At 46.4% G+C, this 24,057-nt stretch overlaps 3 pseudogenes; all 3 read right to left on the bottom strand.

Annotated features, from left to right (window-relative positions):
* Positions 1–3,350: 3,350 nt before the first annotated feature.
* On the bottom strand, positions 3,351–3,852 carry LOC100588024 (annotated as a pseudogene).
* Positions 3,837–11,767, bottom strand: LOC115830430 (annotated as a pseudogene).
* A 2,551-nt stretch (positions 11,768–14,318) lies between these two features.
* Positions 14,319–19,907, bottom strand: LOC100587693 (annotated as a pseudogene).
* Between the last annotated feature and the right edge of the window lie 4,150 nt (positions 19,908–24,057).

Here is a 24,057-nt window from a genome sequence, read left to right as displayed (position 1 = left end):
GTAGCAAGAAGAAACAGGCTAGACTCAAGGTAGAACTTCCCAACCACAAGGGAATGAACACGCAGAAATTCAGTCTAATCAAAGAATTTAAAAGCTGAAGGGAATGTCAGCTATCATGCACTGGCAAGAAACAAAAATCCAATTTTTTTTGAGACATGGTCTTGCTCTGTCACCCAGGCCAGATGGAGTGCAATGGCATGATTTTGGCTCCCAGCAGCCTCTGACTCCCAGGCTCAAGTGATTCCCCCACCTCAGCCTCCCGAATAGCCGGGTCTACAGGTGTGCACCACCACCCCAGCTAATTTTTGTACTTTTAGTAGACACGAGGTTTCACCATGCTGCCCAGGCTGGTCTTGAACTCCTGACTTCAAGTGATCCACCCGCCTTGGCCTCCCAAAGTGCTGGGATTACAGGCACAAACCACCACACCTGGCCACAAACTTTTCCTTTAAAACCACCAGGGCTCATGACAGCAGTATTCGTAAGAGTCAGAAAGTGGAAAAAACCCGAATGTCCATCAACCAGCGAACAGATCAACACGGTGTGGTCTATCTGCACAATGGCATATTATTCCACAATAAAAGGAAATGAAGGTACAACATAGTTGAACCTTGAAAACATCACGCTAAGTGTAAAAGCCGCCAGTTACAACATTCCACCTATTGTGATGCTATTTACATGAAATGTCCAGAATAAGCAAATCTAGAGAGACAGAAAGATTAGTGGTTGCCTAGGGCTTGGGGGGTGCTGGGGAAAATAGGGAGTCACGGCTGATGGATTGGGGTTTCTTTTGGGGGTGATTAAAAAAAGTTCTAAACTTGATTGTGGTGATGGTTGGATTGTGTGATTTAAGTGGGTTAACTGTATGTTGTATGAATTTTTGTTTTCTTCTTCTTTTTTTTTTTTTTTTTGGTTTTTTGTTTGTGTTTTTTTTGAGACTAAGTCTTGCTCTGTTGCCCAAGCTGGAGTGTAGTGGCACAATCTCTGTTCACTGCAACCTCCGCCTCCCAGGTTCAAACTATTCTCCTGCCTCACCCTCCCCAGTAGCTGGGCCTATAGGTGTGTGCCACCATGGCAGGATAATTTTTGTATTTTTAGTAGAGATGGGGTTTCATCATGTTGGCCAGGCTGGTCTCGAACTCCTGACCTCAGGTGATCCACCTGCGTCAGCCTCCCACAGTGCTGGGATTACAGGCATGAGCCACTGCGCCTAGCCTACGTGTGTGAATTACATCTCAAGAAAGCACTTATTAGAGACCACTAGGACCTCTGCAGAGAAGGAGCTCCCACCCCAGGCAGAGGATGAGAAACTCAGAGACCAACTTGAGAACCAACCCTGCCAGCAGCTGCTGTGTATCCTGGGGCTGGTCACTTTGCCTCTCTGACATTCAGTGGCTTCCCAGGGACCATCCTGGCTAACACAGTGAGACCCCGTCTCTACTAAAAATAGAAAAAATTAGCCGGGCGTGGTGGCGGGCACCTGTAGTCCCAGCTACTCAGGAGGCTGAGAGAGGAGAATGGCATGAATCCGGGAGGCAGAGCTTGCAGTGAGCCTAGACCGCGCCACTGCACTCCAGCCTGGGCGACAGAGTGAGACTGTCTCATAAAAAACAAACAAACAAACAACAACAACAACAACAAAAAGCATACTTGAAAAGTGGAATGGGCTTCCTTTCTAATAGAATTTTTTGTTGTTGTTCATATGCAGTCACTTCAAAAGACTATGGAGGCAAAGCACCTGACCCATCCTCTCCAAAATATTTTTCAATCATCAAAATTATGCTAAAGAGTAGGAAAATTCCAGAGAATCAGCAAAGTTGAATACAAGAGACTAATGTACACAGAGGGCATAGAGTGACCCACTTTTTATTGCTGGGGGTCTTTTTTTTAATCAAAGAGCAAAATAATTACACAGACACCATTGCATGGCACATCTAAAGTTTTCTGCTTAAGGGAGAATGTAATAAATCAGCAGTAGGTTTCAGTGAGATTTCTTTATGCTTCCATCTTGTACATTGCAACAAGACTCACAATTACTACTCCTTAGTGTATTTCTTTATAACTCCAACATATGTCACTTCTCAAAGTATTCATTTCTTGCTAACATACATTATTATTTGGAAGCATAAAGTTACATTACACAAATATTTTGCATTTTTTAAAATAAGCACTTTTGCCACTTCTGAAACACAGTACTTCATGTAGTGGTGCAACAAAAGCGGAGCACATATTTACCAACTACTTAAGATTAATTTTACCACTACCATCTGCCAAACCCATATTGCCTTTTCCTCAGTACCTTTGGGCAGTGATGTACCATGATTTCACAGACAGAATGTTAATATGACTTATGAATAACAGTACCATCAGTAATACTGAAATCAATGCAGATGGCACAAAACACAAACTTCTCAAGGAGTAACTTCTTTTAAATATGTGGGCAACTCTGTTTTCTCTGTTGTATTATCCACTGAGAAAAAAATTCCTGTTTGATTATGCTGTTACACAAGTTATAAAAAACCAGATTAGGTATATAACTGGTTGACACTTAAGATACTGTACTGCTTTCTACAACAGAAGAACTTCTGAAAAATGTTCTATAGAACTATATTCATAATACCACCTCATTGGTCCATTCCATTCATTGATGGGCAAAGCACTCATGTTTTGACAAAACTTCAAAGCTTCCATAAAAGTTAAATTAGAACAAAAAAATGAATATAACACAACCACAGAATGAAGAATGAAAGTATGACATTTTTGCTTCTAAGAGTGAGTCCTTGAAAATATATGCGGTCACTATGCTGTGGGATTATTAAGGAATCAGACAGACCGAGGGGTTGAGGAGGAATTATTTAATTATTTAGGTGCACTGACCCAGTCAGATTAACATCCAAAGGACTGAGCTCCAAACAAAGAGTCAAGCTACCTTTTAAGCATTTCATGGGGTGGGGGGAGATCTATGCAGGGGGAAGCATATTACAGAAGCGAGAAACAAAGACAGTTATTCAATTAAGACATGCATTACATTATGTCTTACTTTTCAAGGAACAACATGTTTTACAACTTGAGATGACCTTGCAGCTGCACAGCTAGAGAAACAGTCTTCACAATGCCTGGGAAAGGGAGAGATAAAGCTCACTAGCCACAGAAGGAAAAACAGGCCGTTTATTTAAAAGGACTCCAGCTCTTTCTCTTCCTCAAGGGGAACTGGGTTTTCTTACATATAACTGAGTTTTTGCTTACACATTCTTTAATTTCTTTTAATTCCTGTTCCACCTACAGAGATGATTTTAATCACAAGACAGCAGATGAACATGTAAGTAACTCCCCAGGATCTGTGTCCAGAGTCATTTGTGGTGCCGTATGGCTTTCCTTTTCCTTCATTTGAAAAAACAGCAGCACTTGGTTTCATCCATCACTTCTACTTCAGTAGGGGCTGTGAGGGGTGCATTTGGATGTCCTGTGGTGGGGTCATCTGTGTTTAACTCTCCATTTGTAGAACTTACAACCTGGTTTTTGGATTGTTGCATCTTATCTCTGTGTTGATGTGCTTCTCTGTTTGATGACAGAGCAGGATCTTGCTGAACTGCACCCACTGGAGTAGGCAACTGTTCACCAATCCAGTCATATTCATAATCAAACATATATCCTTTTCAACCAAACAAGTCAGTTAAAAGCTCTCGTAAGTAGTCATAGTCTGGTTTTTCAAAAAAAAATCTAACCTTCTTACATAACGAAGATATGTTGCCATTTCTGGAAAATTTTCACATAACACTTCTATTGGTGTAGCCCGTTTTGTATCTCCAATTTTCTGATACCTCTTCTCTAATGTGTCAGCCTCAAGCCTTGCCAAGGAAGACTTTTGTATTTAGCTGTTGTCTTTTGTATTTAGCTATTTTATCTCAATTCCTCCCTTCTGCTTTCTGGCATTGGGCAGAGGAGAAAGAAATCAGGCCAGTTCAAGTTCAAAAGCTATTAATCAGATGAGAGCATAGGAACCAGGTATTTTTTCCTCCTCCAGCATATCTGGAATCCAAGCAATCTCAGAAAATACATGAACATATGACCTAAAGCTTCTAAATCATGTCTTCTACTTTGTCCTTTTCCTAAATGTGTTTTTATGCTCATATATCTAGCTGTTCCTGTAGGGCCCTTGTGCTCTCTGTATGATATGTGTTTCTTTGTCTCTGGATCAATATATTCCTTTGCCAAACCAAAATCTATAACATGAATAACTTGCTGGGCTTTGTTTCCTGGTCATCCTATTAAGAAGTTCTCGGGTTTTACATCTCTGTATATCAAGTTCTTTGAATGGACAAATTCCATGAGAGAAATCAGTTGTATAGCTATCATGAGAAGTGTTTTAAAAGAAAATGTTCTGTCACACAAGTCAAACAAATATTCCAAACTAGGTCCCAGCAGTTCCAGCGCCACAGCATTGTATTTACCATAAGGGCAGAAATAGTAAACTTGAGGTATACCATCTCCAGGTCCTAATTGCTTATAGAATCTGTTTTCCAAATGTAGCTGTGGTGCTTTGGTTTCATGGGCTTCAGCTTAATTGCTACATATTCATTTGTGTATACATTTTTCCCTCAGAGGCGCGGCGGCGAGCAGCGGGGTCGGTCCCGGGCGGGCGCGGGCGAGCCCCCGGTCTGTCAGTAAGCGCCGGCGGGGGCAGCGGCGGCGGCACATCACACCGGCGGGCGGCCGAAGCAGGAAAGCGAGCCACGGAGGAGGAAAGCGAGCCACGGAGGGGGAAAGCGAGCCACGCAGGGAGCTGGCGAGCAAGGTAGGGGGGAAGGAGCCAGAGAGGGAGGTAACGCAGCGCGGCTCGGATTCAGTCCCTACACTGCTGCCGGTGCCTCCTACCGCCGCCGCTGGCCGGAGAGAGTCGCCGCCCAAGCCGCTGCGGTCGCCACCAATGCAGCCGGGAATGAACGCACAGCGGCGCCTGGCTTATCTGGAGGTCAAGCATCCTTCTGCCTCGGGCATCAGGATGGACGCCGGACCGGGAAGTGAACACATGGAAAAAAAATTAAAAAGGCCACTAGGGGGCCGGGCGCGGTGGCTCACGCCTGTAATCCCAGAATTTTGGGAGGCCTAGGAGGGCGGATCACGAGGTCAGGAGACCGAAGCCATCCTGGCTAACATGGTGAAACCCCGTCTGTACTAAAAATGCAAAAAATTAGCCGGGCGTGGTGGCGGGCGCCTGTAGTCCCAGCTACTCGGGAGGCTGAGGCAGGAGAATGGCGTGAACCCGGGAGGCGGAGCTTGTAGTGAGCCGAGATCGCCCCACTGCACTCCAGGCCGGGCGACAGACCGAGACTCCGTCTCAAAAAAAAAAAAAAAAGCCATTAGGGCCAATTTCTTTTAAACGTGACAAGACACCTAGATTTTGTGAATTATGTGTGAATTTACATGAAAAATTAATATTATTTGGGGTTTGGCTGGTTCTGAAATAATTCTGTACTTTATTCTAAATCTTCCTGGGCCATGGTGACTCAGAGACAGGGAGGAGAGGGGTGGGCAGTGCAGAGGGGGAAGCTAGTGGTGGTGACCCTGGGGGACAGGCAGCTCTCGGTCAGGGGGATGGCCAGGGCACAGGCTGGGCAAAGAGCACGACATCCAGGGCTTATCGAAGGCCACTGGCCAGAGCCTGCTTCCCTCGCTGCTTTTTAAACGACTGTAATAGAAACAGGTTGACTTAAGCCAGGCTGGGAGGGGGTTTCATTACACCTGCCTTGTAGGGATTCTGGGATCCATTATGAGGAAACGCTACAATGTGTACACTACACTACAATCACATGGAAAGATGTTCAAATGCATTCTATAAATATATACACATAAAAGGGAGTGAGTCCTTTTTGCTTTGCATGTGTGCAGTAGATGCTTACACGGAAAGTTCAGTGGAGGCAGCCAGAGATAACAACCCCACCTTTCAGGAAGGGGTAGACCCCTCTAGCGTCAAGGGAGGAGGGTCAAGTACAATCTATTAGAAGCTGAGGACCGGGTTCTCGACTTGACCATCTGAAAGCACAGAGGGTGTTACCGCGCAGGTGCACAGCTGTGCCAGAACGAAAATGTTCTGTAAGAGAGACTGGAGCCCCTGCCGAGAGCGGAGCCGTCTGCAAGTGCTGGATCGCGGCCCCATGACGTCAGGTGTGTCAGGCGCTTGCTGGTTGATGAGGCCCAGAAAGGGAGATTGGAGATGGCCGCAGAGTAGCTCCGCTTTAGGATACACTTATAAGGGGGATTTTGCCAGGACTGGGCGGGTGGCTGTCATGGGAACCCCCAAATCCGCTGCGCTTCTGGCTTTCCTCAACGTTAGCGTCTCCTTTCCTGTCAAATATCCCGAGAGAGCTTTGCGATTAATTGTGTTTTCCTTCTGGGGCAACCACCTGCAAAATCTCCATGGAGGGACTGGGGAAAATGCTTCGCAGGACTCCTCAAAGCTCACTCTCATCAAGGGAGGAAAGGCTGAGAGGTGGGCCTCAGAAAGAGTTTTTTGGGAGCCAGGATCCATCCCAAGGGGAGGGAGAGGGGTGCGGCTGGTCTTCTTCATCTGAAGTAAAGGCGTTAAGGAGCTTGCTTGAAGAGTTTAACCTGGGACCCGCGCAGCACAGCTTGAGGGACATAGGGACTGGCCTCAGATCCAAGCTTGGACAAGCCAGAGAACGAACAACAGGCTATTCATGGCGGCCAGCTCTCACGTTGGAGCCCAAGTGGATCATGGGAAAGAAGAACCACAATGTTCACATCAACCAGAGGCCAGGTAAGAGAGTGAGGTGGCCCGAGGTGGTGGCAGCTCCTGTGGGAAGGGACCATCTGAGGGGCTGGAGGTAAGGCTGGCTGCCCAGGGGCTGAGGGAGTAAGCAACCAAGCTAATCAGAGCGCCTGCTCCCTCCTCAGTGTCTGCACCCAAAGGTGCGCAGTGCAGCACCTGGAGGGCAAGGGTGGTGGGATGAGGGTGGGGGGGAATCTCCACAGAAGTCAGGAGAACACCTGCCTGAGAAAGAGGCCGCCTCCACCTCTGCCAGGGCCAGACCACACCGCAGGCCCCACCAAGTGAAACCGCAGCTGCCGCCATTCCGTCCTCCCTTTCCCGTTTCCATATTGGGAGGGTGAAAATCGCTTTGACAAGAAGGCCTGAAGGAGAGTGATGCAGCCCACCATGCCACTCCTTGGCTGCAGCACGCTGGAGCGGGGGTTGGGAACTGGCAGGAGGAGAGAAGGAGACTCAACACTGGATCCAGTTTTTATCACCCAAGAATTACCAGACCACCTGCCCATGCTTTCATCCAGAACAGTAACTGATCCGAACAGTAAAGTAAATGGATGGTGGGAAATTCACATGCAGCTGCTTCTGATGGCCTGTGTCATCAATGCATGGTATAGTCTGTTGGGAAAATGGGAAAGTAACTTTTCTTCTCCTCCCCCCCAGCCCCTTAAATGCCAAGCAGAGCCCTCCTCCTTGCCCTGGGAGAAATCTCGGCGGTCTCCTCACTGCAGCGGTGTCCAAGAGAAAGATGGCCTGAGCCACAGAGGCTGCAGACTTGAGTTTACATGCTCTAGTGGCTCATTAGGAAAAGTAAAATAGGACAAGTAGAATAAACTTGAATAAATATTTTATTTAACTCCAAGATATCTAAGACGTTATCATTTACACATATACATTAATAGAAGAATGTTTTAGATATGTTACATTCTTTCTTTCTGTGCCAATTCTTTGGCCTTCAGTGTATATTTTACACTCACAGCACATCTCTATTTGGACCAGCCTCATTTCGAGGGCTCAGTAGCCACACGTGGCTCTCAGGTATTAAGAAATGTTTTTGTTTTTCGGGTCTTAGAAAATCCAGTGCAGTCTGACACCAAAGCTGCAATCTTCCAATCCAAACATCCCCCTCCCCAGGGTTAGAAACCTTCAGTAGCCCAGGCTTAGAAACCTTCAGTAGAAGGGGCTTTCTCTCATTCTCACTTTACCTTTTCTTCTATTTAATAACAGTTCTTTTGGCTCCACCCTCTCTCTCCACCCCTTCTTCTCTGCCCAGGGCCAGTGAGCAGGGGAAAAGGCTGAACCCTGGGCCTCTGGGGCTCTCTGGAGTTCTCTCTGCCAGGTTGTGCCCTGAGCAGGCTCAGTCTCTCATGCCATGATGCTTTTGTGATGGGGATCCCATCTGTGGTTCCTTGATGGAACTCTCCCTTTGCTGGCCCTTTGCACTCAGCTCTGGACTGCTGGCTGCCCACACACTCGGGATTCCCCTGGTGGGGGGACTCACCTTGCCTGTCCAGGCCTTCCAGGCCCCTTGGAGATGCCAGTTTGTGCAGCTGAGCCTGCTGCCCACACTTGTTTTTTTTTTTTTTTTTGTATTTTTAGTAGAGACAGGGTTTCACCATGTTGGCCAGGCTGTTCTTAAACTCCTGACCTCAAGTTATCCGCCTGCCTCAGCCTCCCAAAATTCTGGGATTACAGGCGTGAACCACTGTGCCTGGCCTCAATGTTATTTCTGTAAACCAGTGAGAATTCCTGATGCATTTATATCAGCCTACTTGTTGTCCCCCCTTTTGGCCTTTAAAAAACTGCTCATAACGAAGATCCAGTGAAGCTCATTTCCAAGCTTACTTGGGTCTGAGTCTTCCCAGCAGCTGTCCTCACTTTGGCTCAAATAAACTCTTTATATTTTATGCCTCAAACTCTTCCTTTTAAGTCAACACCTACTAGTGCTGGGCCCAGAGCCAGGGGTGGCCTGGAATCAAGCTGGGCCCTTCCTCAGCTGGCCAGCCTTCCCTACAGCCAGGACAGCCTTGGCTATGCATGGTGCATGGCCCTCTAGGGCCACCAAAGCTGGACTGGGTCCTGGCGGTGGCAGGCCAGTCTCTTCCTTTTTGTACAGATGGGAAGCTAGAGTGAAAGGAACTAATCCACCATAGTGCAGGCCAAGGAGAAAAGGAAAGAAGCAGAGAATACCCCTTTTCCCCTGAGATGTAGACCGTGGGTTGGGGGTAAGGACTGGGAGGGCTTAACTGCCAGCCATGTCATCCATCCCTGTAGCCTGGCTGTGGCTTTTGCAAGTCCCCATTCCTGTCAACAGTGTGAGCAGAGCACTCAGAGCTGAGGTTGGTGGGGTCAGGGGAGAGTGCTGGGGATAGGGAAGGGCAAAGATGATAAAAACATCCAAGAATGAAACCCCTGCTCGTGGAATCTCATAGTCTTGTGGGGGAGACCAGCACTGCATGAGCAGGTAACGCAGCACAGCACAGCATGCACCCTGGGTGCAAAGGCACCCAAGGAGGCAATGATTAACTGCACAGAAGGGCTGGAGGGTTGAGTAAGACTTTGAGATAAAAAGATAACAAGAGTTTTTCATGTAGACAAGAAGAGACAAGAAGAGGGCTTCATGTTCCCAAGGAGAGGGAGTAGAATGTCCACCGTGTGCATGGATACAGCAGCAGGGCTGAGCTGGCCACAGCTGCTGTGCTGACACTGAACCATCAGGGCTGGGCGATGTGGGTAGCAGGAGATGCAGCTGGACATAGGCAAGGTCATACCTGCAATTAAGGCCTGGGAAGTCACTTTCCAAAAGGTTTGTACTTTATCCTGAGGGCAGGGAAGAATTTGGGGCCAGAGATGGGCAGAATCTGACCATGGCTGAGAGACTGGCCCGAATCCTTGGAGATGCTACCTGACTCTAGGATGCAGGTTCTGCAATACCGAGTGGTGATGGCATGGGCAGGGCCTGGGAGGTAGGAGGAAGAAGACCAATTCCAGGTCCATTCCGGAGGTAGAGTCTCTACAGGCCTGAGGGAGGACCAGGCTTTGGAAGGAAGGCCCTGGTGGGCCTTTGGAGGAAGTGGAAGGTAGAAAAGCGCACTTCTACCAGGCTGCAGTGCATTTGGCTGCATGTATCATGAGCTGAGCATAGTGGGGAATGGATTTTGTCATCTTGGACTTCTTATGAAGTTCAAGCAAAGAGGTGGCTGGTGTTGGTCAAAGAGCTGTCAGCATCTGGGCTTCTATTTTTGCCATCTCTTTGGCCATGAAGTCCTTGTCCAAGGCAGGAAGAGGAGGTGGCAGTGTAGTGGATGTGGTGGCACCCTGCCCAGGTTACCTGTTCAAGCCAAGGCATTCCCTACAGCTGCTGGGAAGAGCAGCTGCTACAGATGCCTTCACCCCTGCCTGGGAACTACCGGCTGATGTGAGAGACGAAGGCTCTGCCCACTTGACTCAAGGCAGGGCAGCTGCAGGGCCAACCAGCTCCAGAGCTCCCTGCAGTGTCAGCCACAGCCTCAGCTGCAACCTCATTGTCAGCCAGCTTTTCCCACTGCCCCATCCTGCCTCCCTCATCTGTCCCAGGTGCATCTCCCGAAAGCCTCCACAGTAGACCTCCTGCATGCACAGGGCTCTCCGTCTCATAGTCTGTCCCCAGAAAGTCAGTCTATGACAGCCAGCTGTATCTGACCACCATATCCAGAAAGCAACCCCAGCCCTGGAGCAGACCTTGGCTTCTCTCTCAGTGGCCAGAATTGAGCTCTGGCTGCCAGGGAGCCCAGGCACAGTACAATCTCAGGAGTGTGCTAGCAAAGGAGAAGGCAGGAATGGGTGTCCGGGGCACTGACTGTCACAGAAGTTTCAGACACTTAAAACCACACATTTAATTTATCAAATCGCCTGAGAAGACAGAATGCCCCGGGACAGTTAATGTTCCTGGGATGATGTTTTGCATGTTCTGATAAACTGGGTCTCTCCTTTGAAAATGTCTTATGGCTAAAGGCTGAGATGAGAAAGAAAAGGTGGAGAAATACAGAGGATGGCATTTAAGAAGCCTTGATCTAAGTGTTGACTGCAATGTGTTCTGGATGTGAAATCTAGGCTTTTCCTCATCTGTCAGATGAGGACGTGATGCCTCTGAGGAGTGGCTGTGACCCAACAAGGGAGGCGGCATTGTCATTGTGCTAAGCAGGGCTCAGGATGGCCAGGCAGGAAGGAGGCTGGGAGGGGAGGACTGGGGAGCAGGGTGGAGTTTCTTGGGGTCTGTAGCAGGCAAGGCAGGGCAGGGAGGGGACAAGGCAGGGCAGGGAGGGGACAAGCCAGAGATACTCCACCTGGCTAGAATCTCCCACAAGCGTGGCCCAAGGCACAGAAACTGGGGTGGAATGAGGGTGGACTCTGGTCAGTGGGACTCAGTAAGGTGGGTTGGAACCAGTGAGCTGGATGTGTGGCCCTTCAGGGGATGGAGATCCCAGATGTGGACTCAGAAATCAGTGTGTTTCCTGGACCCTCCTGGCAAGTAAGTTATAACAGAAGAGGCATCTATGTGGGGCCTTGACTCACCCCAGGTATTTTGCCACTAGTTCCAACATTCCTTCTCTGAGAACACAAACATACATGGGGAGATAGAGGGGTTTACAATCCCATTTCCTACCTATACACAGAGCCCTGGGCCACTGAATCAGTAAAATTTATGGTGATTAAGCCTCTGCACGGGGGTGGTCCAGTATCACCATGAAAACATCACACCCTTCTCCCAGCCCAGGAAGTGATGGAGGGTGATGGGTAGGCACGGTGTCAGGAATCAGGCTTGGACAGAGGCATGTGCAGCACTGGAGATGACTGATGGAGGGAGAGAGAGGCTCTGGAGCAAGGGAGCTCATCACCTGCTGGTGTCCCAAGGAGGACCAGATCCAACTGAGTGAATCTAGCAGCACAAATTGGGATCTGAGCTCTGCAGATTTGGGGGAGGAACTGGTAATGCTCCCTCATAGTCCCTCCCTTTGAATAGGAGCTGGCCTTTGACTCTCAAGTCCAGCATCTAGTTATTACTGAGATGTGCTTCTCTGCAGATTCCTTCCGGGGTGGGAAGGAGGGCTGCCAGTTTTCTCTGCAGCAAATCCCAGAGATTAGGATGTTGTTTTTTGTTCAAATTTTAACATTTTATTGTGCTTTTTCCTCTATCTTTTAAAGATCAGAGCCCAGTTGAGCCTCTGGCTGTCCTGGACAAAACTGCCAGTCAGAGCTGCTTGATCCGTGTGGGGCATCTGGTGTGGCTGGTGGGACCCTGTGTTTCAAGGTACTGCACCCCAGTGCCCAGCACATGCTGGGGCCTCAGGAGATGGTTGTAGGATATCTGGGTCTAAGTTTCCCCCAAAGCCAACCCTGAGACAAGACTTGGGTGCAGGATCCTGGGAAGCCCAGGGGGAACCACGGGTGCAGCGCCTGGAAAGGAGAAAGCCCGTGAAGTTTACGCCAGAGCCCACTCCAGCTGGGGCCTCTGAGGAGCCTGTGGAGAGCCTCGGGGTGTTCCCTTCAGAAGACGAGAGCCTGGGGAGACCCCTACACTGAGGGGAGGGCTGCCCCTCAAGGCAGAAAGGTAGCAGCACTGCAGCAGCTGCAGGTGCACCCTGGGGGCCCAGGCTGAGCCTCTAGTGTCTGTACAGGGGATGGGAGGCCAGTGTTTGTGGAGACTTGGGCAAGTCTTGCAGTGTGGCAGGAGATGATGGCCAATGTGCAGCAGAAAGCCATGCAGGGGTCAGCTCTCCTCCTGCTGAACCCTCTTCACCTCTCCCAGCCCCTACTGGTGCACTCTCATTTTTGCCTAAGCTGTGTGAGTTTGGTTTCTGGAACTTGCACCAAAACTGTCCTTACTGAAGTGCAAATGACATTATAAACCCAAAGCCTTGGAGACAAATGTGACCTCCCTTCGCTCTTGCTCTAGAAGCAAGGCCGGGTGGGCTGAGCTCCCATGCTCAAAACTTGGGTTGTGAAATGCTCCAAGGAGTGCTTTTGGTGAAATTACTGACAGCACCTAGGACCTGATGGCCAGTTCCAGATGCTAACAAGATGAAGTCGACCGACTGCTCCTTTTTACCACACAAACAACTTTTATTTGCATGTGGCTACTTAGTAAATATTAAACAGTGATCATCCTAGACAGCTGCCCGGCAACAAAAGGAGAGACATATGGTGGCTTTTCAAGGTATCAGATTGCAAAAAAAAAGTATCAGAGTGATCAGAAAGTGAGCAGTGAGCAGTAATAAAGCCCGAATTTTCTTTCCCATGACTCCTGTAGTTCTGTCCCTGCCCCCGCAAACCCCAGGAGGGGAAAAAGGTTGATACAAAACTGTAAGCACTCGAATCAGTTAAGACAAGCCACTTTCTCATAATTTATTTCATTCCAAATGACAGAAGGCACATGCAGTTACAGGGCTGTGCCCTGCTCATCTCGGTCAGCAGAAGAGCACAGCTTTCTTTAGAAAAACATTCACTTTAAAACCAAGCACCTTGATTTGCTATTTCAGTGTGCACAACTTTGCCCGTTGAGGTCTTGGTGAGCCCTGGCCCAACCGTGTGGGCACCACCATTCTGCCAGGCCTCGGAGGGCCACCAGGTGCTTAAGAGAATGTGAGGGGGGTGAGTGCAGGTGAAGGAGCACGGTCCCTGGGACATGGGTCCTTCACTCCTCACTGAGATGATGTGGCAGCCTTTTCTTCCAATGCGGTTGTGGCTGGAGAATCATTGGATGTAATGTTTTCACCTTCCTCTCTGAGGGTCTTTTCTGAGGAACCAGGCATTTTCTAGTCCTTAAGAGGTCTTGGAATCCTGACCCAGGCATCCAGCAGCTGTGCAGTTTCTGAGATGTCAGACTCACGGAGTAGCAGGCTATGCCCTTCCCTCCCCACTCTCCACCTCTCAAGCCCCAGATCTTACTGTATAATGATTAATTTTCCCCACAAATCTACCCTCAAAATTGGCTTCATGTAGATTTTCCTTGGATCTCAATGCTGGAGAAGAAAGGGGAGGGGAAGTGGGAGGCCAGTGGGCAGGGTGGCTTGACCCTCTCAGCCTCCCTGGGAACTCAGGACCACAGCTCCCTAGCTCAGGCTGAACAAGGACCAGGAACAAGGTCTGTGCATCTGCATTAGATCTGAAGACCTTGGTTGCACCTCTTCAATTTTAAGATAATCAGGCTGAGTATTCCCCTGAACCTACTCTAGGGAAGCCCACAGCTGAGGCAAAATCCCCAAACAGGCTTGACAGTGGAGCTGGGATTCTCAGCAGTGAGGGCTTTGATGTGAGTTTGCTAGAAGAGCAAGTTCATGGTCAGATAATTTCAAGAGACAGTTACTTTCCCAGGAAAAAGAAAATAAAAGCTTCCTCTTATTCAGTAGAGTGAATTTAAATGTCCAAAGTATGGTGTCTTCGCTTAGTCTGCAAGGATGCTCTGTTAATCCCATGGATGTTTTAGTGGATCTTCTGTTTATCATCCAGATGGCGAGCATTGGAAGCTGCTTTTGGGGAGAAATAATCAGGACTTTCAAAGAGCATTTCCCCCTTGGCCTGGTGCCTGTGCATCGGTGGTAAAAATGCTGGAGGCATGCAGAATGTAGAGCAGCATGGCAACGAAGGCAAAGAACTGGAAGGAGGTGGAGAATGACAGAGACAGCAATGCCAGCTCCTGCCCACCCCCGGGGACCCTCAGCCCTGATGCCCAGGAGGCTACGCATGACCCTGCCTCCTAGCCTCCTGCCTGGCCTGAGGGCAGAAATCCCTGGCCAACGACTCCCTCTCCTGGAAACTCTCCATCAGGGTGTCCCTGGGGCCATCCTGGTGTCCTGCCCCGACTGCAGTCTCTGTCTCATCTGCACCTGGCTGTGAAGCAGGCTCACCTCCACCCCGGCCCTTGGCCCACATCCCACGCTGACCTCCTGCCTGAGGCCCGCTCTCCTCTACCCACCTCCAGAAAACCCATGCTCTGACCGCCCCTACAGCTCCACTCGCTGGCCCAGAACTCCGCTCTGAGCAGCTCGTCAACTCCTTGTGAATGTGCAGACCTCTTCCAGTTCTTCCTGGCTCACACTGAGCCTCTGACATTTCTTCACAAGCCTCACAAGCCCAGTGGGCCCCAGGGTCCTCTTCTCACCCTGCTCTCTGAGCCTGATGCCTGTGGCCCCTGACTCCTCCTGCCTCCCTTGCCGGCCATATGCAAAGCCACCCCAAAGGCTACTGATTTCCCTGCCTAGCTCATGGGACATGCATTTCTCCCTTGTCTCAGCCACCGGCATCCCAGGCCAGAACTCCTCATGGCCTCACTTTTCCACTTCTGCCTGCCCTGCCCCTCAAATCTGCTCCACAATTTGGGCAGGGCAGGCAGAAGTGGACAACTGAGGACACTTCTCACTCATGGGGAGAACATGACCGTGTTGCCCCACGTTGAAGCTGTGTGATGGCTCTGCTCTTTTCTCAGGGTAGGGCCGTCACCTTCACCTTTCCGGCCCTGCCAACCATCCCAGCCCCACTCTGCCCCACTGTCCACTCACATGCTCCTCATTCAGTCAGTCAACAAATATTTTTTATCCACCTGCTTTCCTTCAAGAACAACTGTGGGTATAACAGTGGAGAAAATATTCAAAAATTCCTGCCCTCTTGGAGCTTACAGTTGAGAGATAAGATGCAGATAGCAGCAGCAAGATAGATGAGTAGCACATAAATGGGTTAGATGGAGGTAAATGTCCAGGAGAAAATGAAGCAGGGAAGGGGAAAGTGGAATGCCAAGGTTTCAGGGGAGGGGCCATCAGGGAAGGCCCTGTCAAGAGGACAGAAGGAGGCAGGAGCCACCAGGCAGTTACCCCTGCCAAGGTCCCACGCAAGTGCATGTCTGTGTGCTCATGGGCAGTGAGGAGGGTGGTGTAGCTGGAGCAGCTGACCATGGGTGAACAGCAGGGGGCCTTGCTGGGGACAGGCTGGGTCATGGAGGGCCCCAGGGGTCATTTCTGGACTTGCAGGTTTAGGAAGTTAAACTCACCTGATGAGGAGGGAAGGGAGGCAGACAGGCTGGAAGGCAGCTGAGATATCTTGTGGCCACTCCACAGGGTCACAGTGCTCCCTGGAACCCCATACTTACTCTGAAGACAGCACCCCACCATGTACATCTTCCTCCTGCCATGGCCACATGAGCCTGTAAGAGCCACCAGGCCAACATGGGGCCTTCTGGCCACAGTGACGGATCCAGGGATGGGAAGAGATGTAGCCTTGGTGTTGGAGTCCTTCCTTGGAAGCTTTCAAGGTAGGATTCAGGAAGGTCAGGCCACTCTGCTATGGTTTGGCTCTGTGTCCCCACCCAAATCTCATCCTGTAGCTCCCATAATTCCCTCGTGTTGTGGGAGGGACCCAGTGGGAGATGATTGAATCATGGGAGTGGGTCTTTCCCGTGCTATCCTTGTGATAGTGAATGGGTCTCATGAGATCTGATAGTTTTAAAAATGAGAGTGTCTCTGCACAAGCTCTCTTTTTGCCTGCTGCCATCCATGTAAGATGTGACTTGCTCTCCTTGCCTTCTGCCATGATTGTGAGGCCTCCCCAGCCATGTGGAACTGTGAGTGCAATAAACCTCTTTCTTTTGTAAATTGCTCAGCCTTGGGTATGTCTTTATTGGCAGCGTGAAAATTGACTAATAGACACTTCAAAGGAGGAATGTGTCGCTGTGAGCTCTCTGCCATGTGAGGGCGCCATCCCACAAGGGAAGGAGAGGAGAGCTGGCTGGTAAGTGGCAGACTCAGGACGCCCCAGGGGACCTGAAGCCTGGGGGCCCTGCTGTCTCCACCGTGGCTGGACCACCTCGTTGTGGTCCCGCAACCAGTACATTACCCCTGTAGGGTTCTGTGATTTACACAAAGGACACTGGAATAGTTCAGTCCTGCTGAGGGATGTGGGCCCCATTCCAAAGGCAGTAGGAGCCATTGAAGGATTTTCAGTAGGAGAGAGACACCTGTTCCAATTTATGTTTTGGAAAAAAAAATTCTGCAGACAATGTGGGGGGGCCTAAGAGAGAGGAAAACTGGGGTGGGAATGATATAAGGTAAAAGAGGACCCCTGAATGTGGGTGCACATGTTTACGGGGACAAGCATCCCTCTCCCCTGCCCCCATGGCTCCTTCCGCTTGAGGGCTTGGGGTCTATACAGCATAAGCAGAGTTAGGCCTCCTGCACTAAACATCCTCCAGCCAAGACTTGCTGTCCACAGCCAGCTCACTCACCAAGGCTGCCATGTTAATGTAGTAGTTTCTCAGGTCCTGGGCCTCAGACATGATCGTGACATGTACTTGTAGGACAGCAGCACTCATGTGCAGAATGCCAGTGGTCCCATGGTGCAGGCTGTTCTGGAAATGCAGAGCAGAGTCATGCATGGCCACGTCACTCAGGTGAGCACTTTCCTCTTTGGCTACATAGCTGTAAAGAATGAGCAAACGAGGCAGGCCAGCCCCACAAACTCCCGCTTTTTTTGTTTGCAGTGTGATTTGGTTTGGCTATGTGTCCCCACCCAAATCACATCTCGAATTGTAATCCCCACGTGTTGAGGGAGGGACCTGGTGGGAGATGATTGGATCATGGGGGCGGTTTCTCCATGCTGCTCTCATGATAGTGAGGGAGTTCTCATAGGATCTGATGGTTTAAAAGTGTGATACTTCCCCATTCTCTTCTGCTGCCATGTAAGGATGCCTTGTTTCTCCTTCACCTTCCACCATGATTGTAAGTCTCCTGAGACCTCCCCAGCCATGCAGAACTGTGAGCCAATTAAACCTCTTTTCTTTATAAATTATCCAGTCTCAGATACTTCTTTATAGCAGTGTGAGAACAGACTAATACAGAAAATTGGTGCACTATATAGGCACTGCTATAAAGATACCTGAAAATGTGGAAGTGACTTTGGAACGGAGTAATGGACAGAGTTTCGAACAGTTTGGAACACTCAGAAGAAGACAGGATTATGTGGGAAAGTTTGGAACTACCTAGAGACTTGTTGAATGATTTTGACCAAAATGTTGATAGTGATATGGACAATGAAATCCAGGCTGAGGTGGTCTCAGATGGAGATGAGGAAATTATTGGGAACTGGAATAAAGGTCACTCTTGCTATGCTTTAGCAAAAAGACTGGACATGAGATTTGGGAGGGGATGGGGGTGTAATGATATGGTTTGGCTCTTTGTCCCCATCCAAATCTCGTCTCCAATTGTAATCCACATGTATCAAGGGAGGGACCTGGTGGGAGGTGATTGGATCATGGGGGCAGTTTCACCTATGCTGTTCTCATGATAGTGAATGAGTTCTCATGGGATCTGATTGTTTAAAAGTATGGCACTTTCACCTCCCACCTCTCTCCTGTTGCCATGTAAGGTGTGCCTTGCTTTCCCTTCACCTTCCACCATGATTGTAAGTTTCCTGAGGCCTCCCTAACCATGAGGAACTATGAGTCAATTAAAACCTCTTTTCTTTATAATTTACTCAGTCTCAGGTAGTTCTTCATAGCAGTGTGAGAACAGACTAATACACAGTGTTTTAAACGTAATGTCTATGTCATAATCAGTGGCAGATTAATAAAGATCAGTATGTTTCAGTTATCCAAAGTCAATCTTGGTCTGACATATTAAATGAAAAATTCCAGAAATTAACAATTAAATGTGTGCCTTTCTGAGTATCATGATGAAATCTTGCACTGTCCCAACCTGTGCCACCTGGGACATATCATCCCAGTGAATCATCCATTTGTCAGCACATCTACACTGTCTGTGCCACCCATGTTAGTCACTTTGTACCCATCTGGGCTATCAGATTGACTGTTGTGGTACTGCAGTGCTTGCATTCAAAGAATCCTTATTTTACTTCATAATGGCCCCAAATTGCAAGAGTAGTGATGCTGGCAATTTGGGTATGCCAAAGAGAAGTCATAGAGTGCTTTCTTTAAGTGAAAAGGTGAAAGTTTTCAACATAATAAGGAAAGAAAAAAATGTGCTGAGGTTGTTAAGATCTACATTAAGAATGAATTGTCTATCTGTGAAATTGCGAAGAAGAAAAAAGAAGTGCATGCATAGCATAATCGGGGTTCAGTACTATCTGAGGATTCAGGCATCCCCTGGGGGTCTTGGGACTTATCCTCCAGAGATAGGGGGAACCACTGTATACTATCTTAGGTATGCTGAGGAATTGTTAACTTTGTATACATGTGATAATGTGGGAAAGTTTGCGGGGTTTTCTGAAAACACTCTGAAGTGTGTGGAATAGAATGACATGATGCCTAGAGTTTGCCTTAAAATTCCTTAGTGGGAACAAAGGCTAGATGAAACAAATGTGGTAAGATCTTGATAATGCTGGAATCTTGGTTATGGCTAAATGAGGGCCTATAATACAATATTTTGTACTTTTAAATATGTCTTTAATTGTTCAATATGGAACACTTCTAAATGATTTTTTGAGATGATGCAACAACATAAAAATTAATGATGTAATATTAAATGAAAGCATCTACATCCAAAATTATTTGTAAAGTATTCTCTCTATATATATTTTTGCATAAAATTTATGTGGGATATGGAAGAAATAACCTGTCACAGGGATTGCGATAGAGCCTGGAGAATGGAGTGATTTTTTTCCTACTAGCTTTTTCTTCAGTGTTGCTCCAAGGATTTTACCAGGAAGAAAATTTAGGGGAAACACATAAGAATATGCTTGATCACAGGGCCTTGTGTATTCTCCTAACATGGAAGGCAGTGAAGGGGAATACAAGGAATGATTTACTCTTGCAGAGAAATGTCTTCATTTTGGCCTGGTAGTAAACATACTAAGATAAAAAGTCTTGGTTCCATAGGAGCCTAGCCCAGGATCCCTCCCTGCCCAGAAAGACCAATTGTCCTCACTCAACCCAGGACATCCACCCAGGAGGAGCCATGCTGCTGGTTCTTACCAGAACTCTCCAGGATTCAAATCTTTTGTAAAATCCAAACAAGGAAGACAAGAGGAACATCAGGGAGATGAGAAACAAGGTGAGTGAGACATACATCACTCATCCTTGCAGCAATGGGTTTGCTACCTGGGTGTTGGCTACCAGGATCCAGACCCAGAACCCAAATATCTGGAAGATAAAAGCGTGAAAGAAGGAGCTTCATTAGCCAGTGTGGTGCACGTTTTCCTTTGCAGGGCATCTCTTTTCTGTCTCTAGTTAAAAGCTCAGGTGAAGTTAGGAGGGAACCAAGAGGGAAATGGAGAAGGAAGCCTGGCCCCTCTGAGTCATGGTAAAGTCAGATCCGATTGTTAGCAAATTCAAGGAGTTGAAAGGCATGGGGAAGGACTTCATGTCTAAAACACCAAAAGCAATGGCAACAAAAGCCAAAATTGACAAATGGGATCTAATTAAACTAAAGAGCTTCTGCACAGCAAAAGAAACTACCATTAGAGTGAACAGGCAACCTACAGAATGGGAGAAAATTTTTGCAATCTATCCATCTGACAAAGGGCTAATATCCAGAATCTACAAAGAACTTAAACAAATTTACAGGAAAAAAATCAAAGAACCCCATCAAAAAGTGGGCAAAGCTTATGAACAGACACTTCTCAAAAGAAAACATTTATGCAGCCAACAGACACATGAAAATATGCTCATCATCACTGGCCATCAGAGAAATGCAAATCAAAACCACAATGAGATACCATCTCACACCAGTTAGAATGGAGATCATTAAAAAGTCAGGAAACAACAGGTGCTGGAGAGGATGTGGAGAAATAGGAACACTTTTACACTGTTGGTGGGACTGTAAACTAATTCAACCATTGTGGAAGACAGTGTGGCAATTCCTCAAGGATCAAGAACTAGAAATACCATTTGACCCAGCCATCCCATTACTGGGTATATACCCAAAGGATTATAAATCATGCTGCTATAAAGACACATGCACATGTATGTTTACTGTGGCACTATTCACAATAGCAAAGACTTGGAACCAACCCAAATGTCCAACAAGGATAGACTGGATTAAGAAAATGTGGCACATATACACCATGGAATACTATGCAGCCATAAAAAAGGATGAGTTCATGTCCTTTGTGGGGACATGGATGAAGCTGGAAACCATCATTCTGAGCAAACTATCACAAGGACAGAAAACCAAACACCGCATTTTCTCACTCATAGATGGGAACTGAACAATGAGAACACTTGAACACAGGGTGGGGAACACCACACACCAGGGCCTGTTGTGGGGTGGGGGGAGGGGGGAGGGATAGCATTAGGAGATATATCTAATGCTGAATGACGAGTTAATGGGTGCAGCACACCAACATGGCACATGAATATACATATGTAACAAATCTGCATGTTGTGCACATGTATCCTAGAACTTAAAGTATAATTAAAAAAATAAAATAAATCAATAAATAATTAATTAAAAATAAATTCAAGGGGTTAATGCAGAAGTTGCGAACAGAGGGACTCTCGACCAACTCTGGCCTGTGAATGTGTCTTCTTGGCTCAATCAGTATTGGGATATACACTTTTAAACGATTCTGAATAAGTTGCCAACGTTTAAAACAGGATATTTCACATGAAAAATCCATATTTGGGTCATTTCTTTAGAAATACATGGGTCCTGGCCACAGTGTACCCATTTCTCAGGTCAGAGTAGGCTGGAATGAGTTGTGACTGTCTCTTTAAAAAGGACCTGGAGTCCTCAGTGGACCACATCCCCTCACCCCATTAACTTCCCAGCATGCTGTGGCACATTCCCTGTTGCTCACTGACACTGTGGAATTGTTTACTAATGAGATAGAGCTTATTTTTGTATATTTGCTAGCCATTAATATTTCTTCCTCTGTAAAGTCTTTTTTATTTTTTTATCAGTTAAATATTTTCAAATAGATTTTTCTTTTTCTTATTGATTCATAGGAATTCTTGCTAATAGTGCAAATTTCATGGGCTGTCATAAACATTGCAAATATATTCTGCTAGCACTCACATGTTTTATAGCTTCCTTTGATTAAGCCCGTAATTTTAATGCAGTTGAATATGTCAATGTTTTCCTTTATTGACTATGTTTTTTACAAAGTTTAAGAAATTCTTCTCTATCTTGGGAGTCATGAAGATATTATTGCATTCCAGATTTTCCTCCTGACATAATTTTCTTTCTTCCTGAAGTGCACCGTTTAGTAGTCTCTTTAGTGAAGGTCAGTGGCTAGTAGTCAGTTTGATTTATTAGAAAATGTCCTTAAATTTCCCTGACAATTTTCTCTCCACACTTCCAAGATATATTTCCACTGTGTTGTATATGTTTTCATATGATTCTGTTGTATTCTGGCTTCCATTGTTGCCGTTGAAAGGTCAGCTGTCAGTTGAACTCCTATTTTGTAGGAATCTGTCTTCCTTATTTGGCTATATTTAGTCTTCACTCTGTCTTTGGCATTCTGCAGTTTGTGAAACAGCGATACCATGTGTCCAGATGTGGATTTTTTTTTATTACTTCTGCTTGGTATTCATTCTATATTCAATATCTGAAAATTCCATTCACTTGCCCTTAATAGCTTGATTCTGCAATTTGTGGCTTTCATTAACTTCCATTCTTGTTCACTTGTTTCCTCTTATGTTCAGTGAATTTTGATTGGAAGTTCATGTCTGTGGGGGTAACTCAGTTCTGAATGATGTATTAGAAACTTTCTTGACCAAACGGCTTCACTCACTTTTTTTTTTTTTTTCTTGAGAGAGTTTCTCTCTGTCTCTCAGGCTGGAGTGCAGAGAGAGGTTCAATCATGGCTCACTGCAGCCTCCAACTCCTGAGATCAAATGATCCTCCCACCTCAGCCTCCTAAGTAGTTAGGACTACAGGCACACACTACCACACCTGGACAATTTTTATTTTATTTTTTGTAGAGACAGAGTCTCGCTGTGTTGCCCAGGCTAGTCTTAAATTCCCAGCCTCAAGAAATCTTCCTGCCTTGGCCTCCCAAAGTGCTGAGATTACAGGCATGAGCCACTGTGCCCTGACTTCACGCCCTTCTGTACAGCTCAGCCAAAAGGTATACAACTTCAGTTCTGCTTTCCAAAATACATCCCTAGCTTTCTGGGACCAGCAGTTCTTATCTTACAACTGCTAATACATAGACATAGATATGTCACCCTTTCCCTTCTGAGGCTTCCACTTGCTGTTGTCTGGCTGTTGTCTTTGAATTTATGGAGTATTCATGGTCTCTTAAGGAGAAAAAAGAAAAGGGAGACGAGAAGCCAGAAGAGAACAGGAAGTTGAAAAGTGTATAATAAGGACATAAAGATATTTGATAAGAATGGAATGAGATATATAAGAAAAACACAAAATGACATGAAATTTATAAAATATTTTATGAAAATGTAGAAAGTATGCCATGCTATTAAGTGGAAAATTTAGTATCATCAGAATAAAAATTATTCAAAAATTATCTCTACAGATACTTTTATTTCAATATAATACTTTACAAATTTTTTCAGCTCAATTAGCTAAAAAATAAACATAAAAATGTATCACAGAAAAGGACAATTTGCTCAGAAAATATAAGTCACGGATATCAATTTAACATCATTTTGATGTGAAAACATGAATTCAACAGATACAACAAAGAATCCAGAAATAAATACTACAGTAGATTACTCTAAATCGCACGTTTTTCCATTAACATTACATCATGGGATTTACTTCAGGTTTGTATCTACAGACCACTTTATAATTACATCATAATATGCCACACTATGGGTATGTATTTTCATGGTTATAAATATTTCCAGAACACACACCTTGAAGAACTTTGCAGCAATTACGTTTCTACCAAAAGTGCTTTGTTTGAAGAAGCTGGAATCTAGAGCCAGAACTTCTAAATTCAAATCACAGCTCTCCCATATACTTGCTATGCAAACTGGAACAAATTATTTTATTTATTTGTGCCCCAGTTTTATCATCTATAAATAGTAATGCCTAACTTTTGTTGGGATGCTTTAAGGACTAAATGACTTAATATTTATCAAGCATTTAAGGAAGTGTCTGATACATAAAAGCACTGTGTAAAGGAAAACTACGTTAAGAAATGATGACACGACAAGGATGAAACAACTTATGAGAAAAATCAAAATCAAAATAATGTGCATATTAAAATTACAGGTTTGAGAATATAACACAAACCCCAACAATAACTACATAATTTGTGTACTTTACAAAAATAGTAGGAGGATGTCCCTTAAATTGACAACTATGCAAGTGTTTTTTCTTTTT

This window comes from Nomascus leucogenys, unplaced genomic scaffold, assembly GCF_006542625.1.
Source record: "Nomascus leucogenys isolate Asia unplaced genomic scaffold, Asia_NLE_v1 000110F_10149285_qpdss1sc, whole genome shotgun sequence".
In the NCBI taxonomy this organism is placed as follows: Eukaryota; Metazoa; Chordata; class Mammalia; order Primates; family Hylobatidae; genus Nomascus; species Nomascus leucogenys.
The sequence above is the reverse complement of the archived record's forward strand: the minus strand, read 5'-3'. Positions and strand labels throughout refer to the sequence as shown.